Below are 13,348 nucleotides of genomic sequence, written 5' to 3' on the forward strand. Positions count from 1 at the left end.
GCATCACCATCCAAACTCTGCTCTGTCATGTGTGGCCACTTTTGCTTGATCCTAGAATAGGAGCAGTTCTATTGCCCATATACACCAGATCTCTCATTATTAGTGGGAAGTCAGATACTTCATGAATTGGAATGGTCATATATTGGTGGGGATGTGTGTGACGTTTTAACACAACCATGCTCTGATTAGAAAGATAACTGCAAGTGAGTTGGAAAAATTGACACAAGGTTGGCTACCTTGAGAGCTAGAAAACTGTATGGATTGGAGAAATGGAAGCATAAGAGATGGCAAAGGTGCTATAACCGCCTGACTGCATGAATACAAATGTTCTTAGACTTCCCTCTTTAAAGCAAGAGTTTACTGTATAACTACTTGAGAGATGTGCTGAATCTAGACATGACATCTCTGAAACATCAAAATGTTTATTTTAAACATCTAGGTTCAGCCACATTTCAACAATATATACTTGACTAAACATGGCTGTTTCAGCAGAAACTGATGCATTTCTCATAATGTTCATTTCTTTTTCAAATGCTGGATGGTGAGACTTAAACTTCCATAACTGGTTTGTCATCAAAGTTAGTTTTGTGTATAACTGCCTGGGAGCCACTTTTCTGTAATGGGATTCCACATAGGGCTTTTCTATGCAATACCTGCTTCTGATTGCATGAGAAAATGCTAAAGCTGAAGAAGTCCTCCACTCACAGCCTAGAGATGACACTGACCTGGTCTGACAAAGTTGGCCTGCTGATGCAGTATTGAGTTGGCTCTGCTGGCCTAGGAGGATTAGAACTTCTAGGAGGGAGGAAGTGGGGCCAGTCCATTTAACTGGCACACCTCTTCTCTCTTTGGCAATGTAGCACACAGCTGATTGAGACAGCAGACGTGGGGCTGCACACTCTCCTGAAAGAGCTGCAGAAACCATCATTGCTATTCAATGGACAGTAGTCTAATTCACATGTTATGTTCAATGTTTGTACCAAAAGTGTGCAGTGTACACGGCTAACAGTGATTCACACTTTATGTCGAACACAGGTACAGCAATACATTTCCTATTTGTACCATGCATTTGAGGGGCCTACCCAGGTTCACTTCTTAAATTCACACAAATATGTACAGTTTTACAGACATCTGTACACTTGTACAACATAGTGTCTGAATAGGACTTATGAGCAAGTGGAAAGCCATGGCAGTCTAAGCCTCCTCACCCTCTTAAAGAAGCCCAGGAGACAGTAGAGAAGAAGCCCATGGAGCGCATTCTCCTTGTGCACATTTCCACTTCATTATTTTGTTTTCCTCATTAAAGCAGACCTCCTGGGCACCCAGGCAGACAAAGGCCACAGCTACCTGTGCTCTTTGTCACTTCTTCACAAAACAGCAAGGTTGCTGCTGGCTTCCCAACTTCTGCATCCTCCTGTGGTCTGAATTCTAAGTGCCCTACTGTGCTACTGTTGAGAATCAGCTGTGCTGCTTTGTTCACATTCAGAAAGAAATCTTAATCTATTTATTATTATTGAAAAATTCAGTTAAATTAAAGGTGAATGATATGAGAGAAGTGGAGCACAATGTTCTTAATGTGAGGAAGTCAGGGCAGGTTTTTAAGGTTGTTAGGAAGAGTACAATATCTCATTTGTCCCTTCAGCATGTAAGCAAAAATGTGACGTTAAAACAAGTCCTGAATGGCAGAGTATCAGGATTACAAGATCAAGGAGACAAGACTTGGCTGAGGTGCCTTGCCCATGACCCATTCTCTGAATGAAATGAGCTGTGTCAGTGGTGGCAGTTTCCAACATGTTTTGGACATTTCACGCCTGGGTGGATTACATTGCATAAACTGGAATAAGACACACCCTGTACATCCAATTAAGAATACATCCAAGAAAGATGCATGCATTTGTTTAGTGTTCCTTAATGCAAAATGGGCTATCTCCTGTGTGTATTACAATGCTTGCCAGTTGCCTGTTCATTTTTGTAACAAATTATTTAAACTAAGTGAAGCTGGTTACACATAGTAAGGCAACAACTACAGTTTTTATCCTTGCGCTAACTAGAAAAAGTTGCCTTTGTGTGTGATTGTAAAGTAATAAAACAAACTCACTGTGTGGAAGCAGTAAAGTTTTCATAAGGGATGTTCTGTTTGCTTTGTTGTTTAGAATGAACTGCTCAGTCAAGTTCGTGAAAGCTACAAGATAATTGTTATCCACCAGAAAAACATTTAGTCTTTGTTTTGGGTGTGCATGCTAATAACATGTTTGATACACTGACTCACACCTGAGACCGGCTGAAGGTAGCTTTCTTGCTAGCAGTAGATAATCTTGTTTAGCAGTGCCAAGTCTGGTGCTTCTGAATAGTAGCAGATCCATTCTATATAAAGGGGGGCTGTGGGTGGGTGCGCGGGCAGGAAAGACTGATTTGAAAGGTCCATTTAGCTGACAGGAAGTCTTAAAAGTACTTGCCTGCTTAATCCCCCTATTCTCATCTAATGCATTTTAGATCATTGACATGCAACTTCCTCATTCTCTGTTTAAAAAGATCTGGTAGTCGTATATAATCTCCAAATGTGTTTATTCTCATGATTTTCAGTTTGAGATTGTTGCTAACTGCATGATTAGCCACCTTTTGGTAGGAGCAAGCTCTAGTAAGGCAAGACTCTCTGAACCTGGATCTGCCCCCAAGCCTGCCAACACAATAAGGTGACTCGTGGGTTCTTGGTCATATTGCCCATCCCTGCTTCTGATTATAATTACTTCATGACAAGGGCTGGCTCTTTAAGCAAGAAAGAGTGGTGTAAAGACGGTTTCTTCTTTAGATGCCTGTTCCTTCTTTAGATGCCTGTTTCTACAAATATTTCATGTTTGCAAATTCATCATTTAATGTTTCCTGATCAAAGATAATTTTTAAAGGCTTTTGGAAGGGTGTAATAACTACTTATTTATTTATTGTTAAATTTATATACCGTCTTTCATTAAAATAACCCCAAGGTGGTTCACACAAAAATTAAAAACAAGACTATAAAAATGACACAATTAAAATATTAAGCGAAAATTCTGTATATAGCAGGGCTGCAGAACTTTGGCCCTCCAGCTGTTTTTGGAGTACAGGTCCTATAATCCCCAGCCACAGTGGCCAGTAAGGGATGATGGGAGTTAGGCCAACATCAGCAGGAGGACCAAAGTTGTGCATCCCGGACATAAAGGAAAAGATCAAACAGGAAAGAAGATGCAGCTTGGCTGAGAACTGCAGAGACAGAGATCATACTTCTTTCCAATTCCAAGTCTCAGATTTGAGGATAATACAATAAGAACTATCTAGATCTCCCTGCTCCCTGTGACTAATGCAATGTCTTTGTGCTATTAAAATATGCTTATTTGGTGATGCAAGTACTATACTGACTTCAGCAAAGATTTGAAAAAGGCTTTTGATCAGAGCCCTACCCAAAGTGGCTTTAAATTATTGCATGCTACAATTAGTTTGTGTTGAAATTGAGATCTAGTCACCATTTAGCTTTTGTTGTTCTCTGAGCTCAGTGATGATTGAAGGCTTGTTTATTCATTTGAGCCAATAAAAGGCATACATTTCCCTGCTGAAGTTGGCAACAAGACTTCCATGGATTATAAGAAGTCAGGTGTCCTCTGTGAATAACACAATATACATATGAGAGGAAAGTTGTAGTGAACTTGGCATGCTAGCAGTCTGTTCATTCAGGGTAGATCTTTCTGTGCTAGCATTGCCCAAAGCAGTTGAAATATTACATTAGAAGTTCTAGCAGTTTGTCTTGGCTAAAAGTCAGAGAATGGGAGAGATCTTCAGCTCATATTGTCATTGCAAGTCGCCTTCCTCCCAGATTTTGAGCCACTGTTTTGAAGGCAATCAGCCTCAAGCTCTGGTGCAGTGTTGGCTCCTGCAAGATCTCCTGCAACACAGTGGAGTTAGGGGCTGGGGCAAGAGTTGGGACCTTGGATTTACATTGCTGTTTGTCATGCAGTCTCAAACCAGACTAGCAGATCCAGGCACAGTCCTTGAAGACACTAACAGCCCTCTTTTGGGGGAGTGGGGGAGGTACAGGACTGCAAGCCTATTTGTCTAAATTTCCCACCCTTCCAAGGAAAGCTGAAATCCGGGAGAACCTGAGTGAGCGAAGCAATCTGGGTGAGATACTTAAAATCCGGGTGAAACCTGGAATTCTGTGGGGCATTGAGAGAGTGATTGGCCCAGTGTCCCCCAGTGAACTTGATGAATCTGAGTCTCCCCATCCTTCTTTCAGCATGCTAACCACACCACCACTTTACACAGAACCTATACAGAAAGCATTTACAAAACCCCCTTAAATCCGCAAATCGCCCTTAATGGTGCACAAGATTTCAGCTTGAAAGTACAATATACAGATAAGCTTGTGATTCCACAGATGTTGATGAAAACAGTAAAATAACCAATATTTACAGTGAGTGACATTCTGTGGCACAGTCTCCCATTGACATGAAGGACCCACCAGGGCTCCTGCTGCACAAATGCAGAGGCAAGCCCAGTAATGCAGTGACGGGGCTGCAGCAGAATGGCTTTAAAGCACTTCTGGGCAGCAGTGCAGCACTCCTTTCCATCAGAATCCATGGAAAGGTGCCTGGAAGCACTTTAAGGCACTCTGTCGTGGCTCTGTCTCTCTACCATCGGGCCTGTACTCTGAAGTTGCTCAGTAGCCCCAGTGGGTTCTTGGCATCAATGGGAGATTATACAAAATGTTGCCCAACATTTTTATTTTTATTTTTTTGCTAGCAAGGAGTAGAGACTGGAGATTTTTAGTTCTTCATGATGCCTATGCCAAAAAGGTTTTACTTCCATTAAATATAAATTACATTTAGGCTGCCATCTTATTTGCATTTCCTTTGGAGTAAATTCTCACTGAGTCTAGTGGAATTATTTTTAAATATGCATAGTAGGATCAGCTTTTTATTGTGAGATGGATTCCTTGAATCTGGCATGTTATAAAATGCATTTGAAAAGCTTGCAGCTGAACCTCTTGATTTACAAATGCACCTTTCTCTTCCCTTTTATTATTATTTTTTATTTTTACATTTTATATCCCGCTCTTCCTCCAAGGGGCCCAGAGCAGTGTACTACATACTTAGGTTTCTCCTCACAACATCCCTGTGAAGTAGGTTAGGCTGAGAGAGAAGTGATTGGCCCAGAGTCGCCCAGCTAGTTTTATGAATGAATGGGGATTTGAACTCGGGTCTCCCAGGTTCTAGTCCAGCACTCTAGCCACTACACCACGCCTTTGCTAGTTTCACCGCCACAGTATTTGTTTTCCTTGGTTTGAGGTTGTCTTGTTTCTCTTTGCTGCCCAGTGCAGAGGCGTATCTAGGGTAAATAGCGCCTAGGGCAAGCACTGAAATTGCACCCCTGTCCAAACAGGAATGATGGGACTTGTAGCCAGCAATATCTGGAAATCCCTGCTAAAAGGAACACTGTACCATCTAGACATAGTTGTTGATCAAAACCTGAAAACACGAGCCTTCTCTATGGAACAACAGTCAGGAGTTATGTGAGGATTCCAAGTGTCATTTTCTCTGTCTCATATCATGCTTTAAAAACAAAAAACAAAACATGACTTTGTCTTAGACTAGAGTATCACCTGCCCAAATAGCCACTAGCAAAATAACGGAAGAAGAAGGTGGCGGAGGGTCTATAAACCAGTGAATGATTCCTGCCAGCCTTTGTCTTGTGATGACTGTTGGCTCATGATGGGGTATATGTGCATTCACCATTCTAGTGCTTAGTTTGACATCAGGAGGGAGGATGATACATTAGTTTGCCACACTAGACAGAGGAATTTGCAACAGGAGCAGACAGCCAAGTTCTGCCAGGATCAAAACCAGCCCCTGCCAGACTAAGAAATCATTGTAATTTGCCCCTTCCCGTCACAAGCAGTGTGCTGTTCTTTTATTATTGACTCTAAATCTCAGATATCCCAGTCATGGATGGAACATTACATTCAGGGTCAGTTTACAAGAGACACATTTTCTACATGGAAATTTCTTCTGTGCAGGAGGTTGTGCAGAAACCCATGTGTAGTGACCGCCAGGAGCATAGCAAGATTGGAAAGGGCCAAGATGAGATTTTAAAATCGGCCCCCAGACCCCCAAAGTCCAGGGCCTCCACACACCCCAGGCCCCCATGGATTTAAATCTGATATTTCAAAATAAGTACGCTGCCTGGAAATACATTTCACTGAATACACACACGCACACTTCACAATATATAGTGATATACATTGAGTACTATATATCTGTCCTACTTTTAATGCCTAGAATACACTAGAAACACTAATTATTAAAATGGCCCCCTCGCTGCAGATTAGCAAAGGAGACTTTCAACCATGCGGGGTGAGCCTATGTATGTTTTCTCAGAATTCTGAAGAAATTCAGTAAAGTTTGATTCCAGGAGGTTTTTCACATGAGGCTTTTAAAGCCCTTTAACACACATCTCCTCTGGAATGGATGAGCTGCATTCACATGTTGGCCAGATTTACCCTGAAGTCCCTGTGAGTTATTGGAGAGCAGTTCACACACAAGAAAAATAAAATAAAATAAAAACACAAGACATGCTTCACAGTTCTCACTCAGACCTTCTGAGTTGCAAAACAACTTGAACATAAGTGAATTTATACATGAATGAATGAATGAGTGAGTATAATATTGTTTGTTCCAGAAGTTTTTGTAATTTTCTGCCATGAAACAAGCCACTTACAGGCCTTTTTAGATAGTAAAAAGCCAGAAATTTAAAGCCAGGAACTTTTCAATCTGTTTTAAATTAAATATTCAGAGACTTCTCAGTCTCTCTCCCCCCCCCATCAAAGCCTTATGGCAAGCAGATCCCTATATACGTTGGGAGGGGGGTAACCACAGAAAGGAATTCACAGTCTACCTGGCAAAAGCTGTGCTGGATGATCTGGGCAGAGAGTCTGCTACTGCAGAGAACTCTTCCTGCCTCCTTCCTGGCTTGCTTGGGGACTGCCAAGTTCAGGCTTCAGAGAGACCTACGTGGAGGCCTCTCTGGAAGTCCCGCCCACCCACCAATCATCTGAGAGGCAGGGAGAGAAGAATTGCTCTCTGCAGTCTGATCCTAGGCCGGAACCAGAGGGCAAGGCAAGCAGGATGGCAAGTGGCTGAGGAGCCCTAGGGCTAGGCAGGTGGGCAATGGGGTGGGCGTTGGGGTGGGCGTGGCAGGAACTGGTGTGGCGTCCCTTCCTCAGTGGTACCTAGGGCCTGTGCCCTGGCTGCCCCCCCAGTTCTGCCCATGCCCCAGTGTCTTCTCTCTGTGTTTCCCACACCACATAATCCCATGTACAAAATACCTTGCTGTTAACAAATATCTGGTTTCACTTTGATATGCCAAGTAGCTTGCTCTACCAGTATTAAAAGTCCTCCAGAAGCAATTGCACAACCGCACTCTTGGCAACCATGAGCACAAGCAAAAGATGGTGATGTGTGTTACTAACTACGGTGTGTTGCCAATATACAGTTTGGGCTCAGCCTATCTTCAGGGCTACCTCTCCTAGACCTTTCCAAGATGGGTGGCTTTACTGCACCAGGAAGTGCCTAAGGTTCTGAGCACTTCACCAAAGTGCTACTTTTTTTAGGATGCATATAATGCACAGTAACCGCCAGTTGTCAGGAGCACAGCTGAATAATGCCATTGGCTGTATGAATGGCACCTTCTGATGGCACTGTAAATGGGTTCCCTCATATGAACTCCCACCACCACCAGCCTAAATGTAGCAAAGCTGCATTCAATCACCATTTGGAAGAGCTCCTATAGGAACCTGCCTGAATGTGAAGATCTTCATCTGGAAGAATGTTCCATCTCCTACCACCTACTGAGGTGCAATTAGTGTGACTCAGGTCTTGACATTTTTGCTAGTGGTGCTTTGATTGTAGTAGAACTATCTCCCCCCTCAAACAGGTTTAAATGCGTCCCCCCCCCATTTTCCATATTTTGCTGGGTTGTGAAAACCTTTCTGTTCTAGACAGGTGGCTGACTTGTTTTAATTTGTTGCTGGTGTGTATTTTTTGAGTTCCTCTGCTGCTCTGGTTTGTTGTGTTTTTAATGAGTGAGCAGCATCCAGACTAACTTAGTCCTTACAAAGTCCCATTGAAATTAATGGGACTTCATTTAGTCATGACTAATTTGTGTCATTTATTTCAATTGTGCTTAGTCATGACTAACTAGCCTGGATGTTGCCTTCTGTATGTATTTTATGATTTTGTATTGTTTTATCTTGTCCATATGTTTTTATCAATATGCTGCTGTAGACTCTTTATTGCAGAAAAATGGATGATGATGATGATGATTATTATTTTTACATTTATATCCCGCTCTTCCTCCAAGGAGCCCAGAGCGGTGTACTACATACTTGAGTTTCTCTTTCACAATAACCCTGTGAAGTAGGTTAGGCTGAGAGAGAAGTGACTGGCCCAGAGTCACCCAGCTAGTATTATGGCTGAATGGGGATTTGAACTCGGGTCTCCCCGGTCCTAGTCCAGCACTCTAACCACTACACCACGCTAAATTGCTACAAAACTAGTGCGGCCTGGAAATTTCCTAAGTCAATTTGGGGAACAAATGCTAACTTTGCTAAATACACAATGCTAAATGTATGATTAAGCACAAAGGCTCCTTACCAAAAAAAAGTGATTGGAGAATCATGTGATTAGCCATAGCCAAATTTGTGGACACATTCCTTTCATGTATTGCAAAATGGCTCCAGGTTTATATGCAGGGTTTTTTTTTTAAAAAAAAATGTGCATAAACCTATTCAATTTGCATACTCTTAAGACCAGTATTTGTTTATTTGTTTTATTATACAAATCTGGCAATAAATTATATTTGGATTATACTGGATTATTAGATTACACTTGGGTTATTATATCCATAATATTAGGATTATTTTGCAAGCGCTAGTGCATGATGGTGGCCAGAAGACGGATTATAGAAAGACTTGGTCATGAGAAATGGTGCAGATGTTTTGCCTCCTAAACTAAGGAAGCTTTTGTTGGCCCTGATTCCATGCTTTTAAACTAACCATATACACTTGAATGAAAAGTGAAGCTCAGACTAAAGTTCTGCACCAGGAGCCTTTCAAAATTCAACATAAATAGAACTGCAGAAAATAAGCAGTCCTAGTCAAGAAGAATAAATTATAGAGATGTTTAAAAATATCTCACCCACCCACTGTGGCATGGCTATTATTTACCACAGCAAAGGAGATAAGAGATTTGCTGGGTCCTCCAAGTCCGTCTGTCCACTTGGCCCAAAGGAGAAACAAACAGACCCAAAACTTAAAATAGAAACACATAAACCTATTAATATTCTTATCAAGTCCAAAGGGTGGGGGGAAATCACTGCAGTTACATTCAGACAAAAGAGAGCAACACACACACAACAGTGCACTTCCTATCTGTACCTTGCATTCGAGAGGATCTGTACCCCTCGAATGAATGCAAGTAAGAGTCATTGACAGGAAAACATGTACATGTGTAGGAACATAGGAAGCTGCCCTATACTGAGTCCTTGAGTCCAGTGTTGTCATGTACAGACACTTGAACTCACATACAATGTAATGTCTAAATAAAGTCAGATATTTATTCCAGCAACACACTTGTGTTTTTAAGTTAACAGATCAGTTATATCTTAAGAGATTTTGAGTGTGCCTCCTTGCTTGGTAAACTTAAAACATAATAGCAAACCACTGTTGGAATATTCTTTGGAAATAGCACGGCTGGATTGCACAGATGCCTTATCAGCTGCACTTGCGGTGGCTGGAAGATGCCTCCTCCCCTCGCCTTGAAGATATTTTACGGCAATGGCAAAGGGAATGTCTGGGAGGGGAGAGGGAGAAACCTTTAGAGTGTAAATGTGAAGTGTGGCACTTGGAAGCAAATCGGAACCTTTGGAGTTAAAAGTAATGCTTTGGCTTGTATGCAATGTGCAGGTGTGGAATGTGTTTGTGGCTCAGTATATAAGATGATGAATTGCCAGAAGGAGCGGCCGGCTGCACCCAGAAGCTGTGTGCTAGCAAATGAAATAAAGCTTTGTTTTGAAACTTTGATGCTGGTGCCTGGTTAAAATTACCTAACCAAGAAAATGAACGACAGGGAGAATCCCTGACTATAACACCACATAAGTTCAATTAAAAAATTAAAAGGTAGACCATGCAAGAGTGAAGTCAGCCTTAATTCCTGGACTAGACTACACTTTCACTGAATGTCTCTAGCTGCTCTATAGCAGGGACAGGCAACCTTTGGCACTCCTGCTGTTGTAGAACTACAACTGCCCTCATCCCCAGCCATAATTTATTGTCTGACAAAATGTTTTCAATTGAAAAAAGCAGCAGCTGTATGCTGCTTGCCTTCTGGTCCAATCAACCAAGTAAAACAGGAGTAATTTATTGAGAGTTCCTCAATGGCTGCTATCTTGACAATGGTGTGATTCCTTGTTTCAGTAAATGAGATGTTTATAGAATGTTTCTTACCACAATGAGCTCAATTTAGAAAGTACCATCTGCACAGGATGTCATGAACGCTCTGGGATTTTTTTCTTTTTTTAAAAAAGGAATATGAATTTGAATATATATATTTTTAACCAAGGCCTTGCTGGATGCCTTGAGTTTCTTTTTCCCCTTTGTGCTGACTCTTCTCAGTGACTTCCTTGCTAGTTGCCAGTGATGATGAAACACCAGCGCCTCACAGGTGAATAACTGAACTCCCAAGAGTGAAACTTGTTAACTTTTTAATAAGCTCTGAGTCTATTTATAGGACTGAAGAGCTGAACGGGGGGCGGTGGGAATTATCAAGCTGTATCAGTCTTTCATCTTGACTATTATACCCTTAAATACCCAATGAATTGACATGCTTCCAGCCCAAAAACTAGCACTCAAAAGTATATTGAGTAATCCAAAACCATTCCTTTTAAGTGGGAGTTAAAGTGATTTCAATTTTCACTTGTACTCTTAAAAAGTGTGGAAATTTTTGAAGGCAAGGTGCCCATCTTAGCTTCCATGCCATAAGCTGTAAAGACTTTGTACAGCAACTGGGCTGCATGCACCCTCATTTTGCCTTGGCCTTTCAGCTCAACATTGGACCAGAGAGATGGATGCATCCAGACAAATTCAACAGGTGTAGCTCCCCCAATTACTTGCTAGAGATGGCCCTGATGAATTTCTGCCTGATTAATCTCTACAAAGCACAGTGCTTCTCCCAAATGCCACATAAATAGTAAATGTCCCAAAAGAAATCTGCAAATCTTAATGCAGATTTGCAGTCAATGCATGCAGTTGCAGATGGAGCCACAGCATCCCACAAAGAGGCCAAGTGAATCCTTATTACACAAGATCTGCATTTTCACAGCATTCAGCTGTATTCCTAAAAAAACCTGCACTGGATTCAGTAGGCAGTCGGGCAAAATTGTCCACATTGACACCAATTCCTCACACTTCAGCCAAAACTGGTAGCACAGCAGCTTGAGTAATTGCAGACAGCTGGATCATGTATTTGATTCCTCCCAAGCATTTAAGAAGAACTTAAAAAAAACAAAACTTGAAAAGTGATCTGTTACTAGCATCTGCAAGGAGAAAATATTGCATAGCCATTTATTTTGCCCCTAGATCTATAGAACTCAATTATACTTGATAAGTATTTTGATTATGCTCAAGAACAAAGCAAACTGAAGCATCTCTTACTAAAAATGGAAGGATTGAAGAAAAAATTGAGCAACAAGGGTAGCAGGTATCCATTCAAAGCTAAGCCAAATCAAGGACAGATGTTAATGTCCACCCCCAAAATAGTTGTTTTGCTCTTTTAGGGGAGGAAATGTGTCAGCATGCTTGTAGGCAACTACACAATCATCTTCTGAATTGCCATGTAGTGAACTGCAGTTAAACAGTTCCTAGGAATCATTCCAATCTGGCAATATTTCATTTCTCCTTCATTCAGACTGAAGTCCAAGAAAGCCCTTGCATTGCAACATTCCACCTATATCCTCCATAATTTTTAAACATCTGCATAAATCCAGACAACCAGCACAAAGAGAATACAGTCTTGCTTATACAGAATGGATATATTAACATGTGAAGTGCAACATTTATTTTTAATACTCCTATCCACTAGGCAAACTAGGCAGAAATAAGCACAAGGACATTAGCAGAGTCCCCTTTTACATAAGAACATAAGAACAGCCCTGCTGGATCAGGCCCAAGGCCCAACTAGTCCGGCAGCCTGTTTCACACAGTGGCCCACCAGATGCCGCTGGAAGCCACAGGCAGGAGTTGAGGGTGAGCCCTCTCTCCTGCCGTTACTCACCTGCAACTGGTACGCAGAGGCATCCTGCCTCTCATGCTGGAGGTAGCCCACAGCCCTCCGACTAGTAGCCATCGATAGACCTCTCCTCCATGAAGTTATCCAAACCCCACTTAAAGCCATCCAGGTTGTTGGCTGTCATGACATCCTGTGGCAGAGAGTTCCACAAGTGGATCACGCGTTGTGTGAAAAAGTACTTCTGTTTGTTGGTCCTAGACCTCCTGGCAATCAATTTCATGGGTTGACCCCTGATTCTAGTGTTGTGTGAGAGGGAAAAGAATTTCTCTCTCTCCACTTTCTCCACATCATACATGATTTTATAGAGCTCTATCATGTGTCCCCGCAGTCATCTTTTTTCTAAACTAAAAAGCCTCAGGTGTTGTAGTCTTTCCTCATAAGAAAGGTGCTTAAACATTGAACCACATTTGCCATTTTGTCGCCCACTCCCTCAGTTTGGAGAGATTCTTTTGGAGGTCCTCACAATCCGTTTTGGATTTCACTACCTGGAAGAGTTTGGTATCATCTGCAAATTTGGCCACCTCGCTGCTTACCCCTACTTCTAGATCATTTATGAATAAATTAAAAAGCACCAGTCCCAGTACAAATCCCTGGGAGACCCCACTTCTTACTTCCCTCCATTGTGAAAACTCTCCATTTATACCTACCCGCTGTTTCCTGTCCTTCTACCAGTTAGCAATCCACACATGTACTTGTCCCCTTATCCCAAGACCGCTAAGTTTCCTCAGGAGTCTTTGATGAGGAACTTTGTCAAAAGCTTTTTGGAAGTCCAGGTATACTATGTCAACTGGATCGCCTTGATCCACACTCTTGCTGGCACTCTCAAAGAACTCCCAAAGTTTGGTCAGGCAAGATTTACCTTTGCAGAAGCCATGCTGGTTCACTCCCAGCAGGGCCTGTTCTTCTATGTGCTTTACAATTTTATCCTTGAGGATGCTTTCCATCAATTTTCCTGGAACAGACGTTAAGCTAACCAGCCT

The 13,348-nt window shown here is 41.9% G+C and overlaps 1 protein-coding gene across 1 annotated transcript in view; it reads left to right on the plus strand.

Moving 5' to 3' along the window:
- The first annotated feature begins 7,105 nt into the window (after window positions 1-7,105).
- LOC128342827 (uncharacterized) overlaps window positions 7,106-13,348 on the plus strand; it is a 75,281-nt gene continuing 69,038 nt past the window's right edge. Inside the window, exon 1 of the mRNA XM_053290849.1 lies at window positions 7,106-7,186. The gene's annotated coding sequence lies outside the window, so the exon portion shown is untranslated. The remainder of the gene's footprint in view (window positions 7,187-13,348) is intronic.

Source organism: Hemicordylus capensis, chromosome 1 (genome assembly GCF_027244095.1).
Source record: "Hemicordylus capensis ecotype Gifberg chromosome 1, rHemCap1.1.pri, whole genome shotgun sequence".
Lineage (NCBI taxonomy): Eukaryota > Metazoa > Chordata > Lepidosauria > Squamata > Cordylidae > Hemicordylus > Hemicordylus capensis.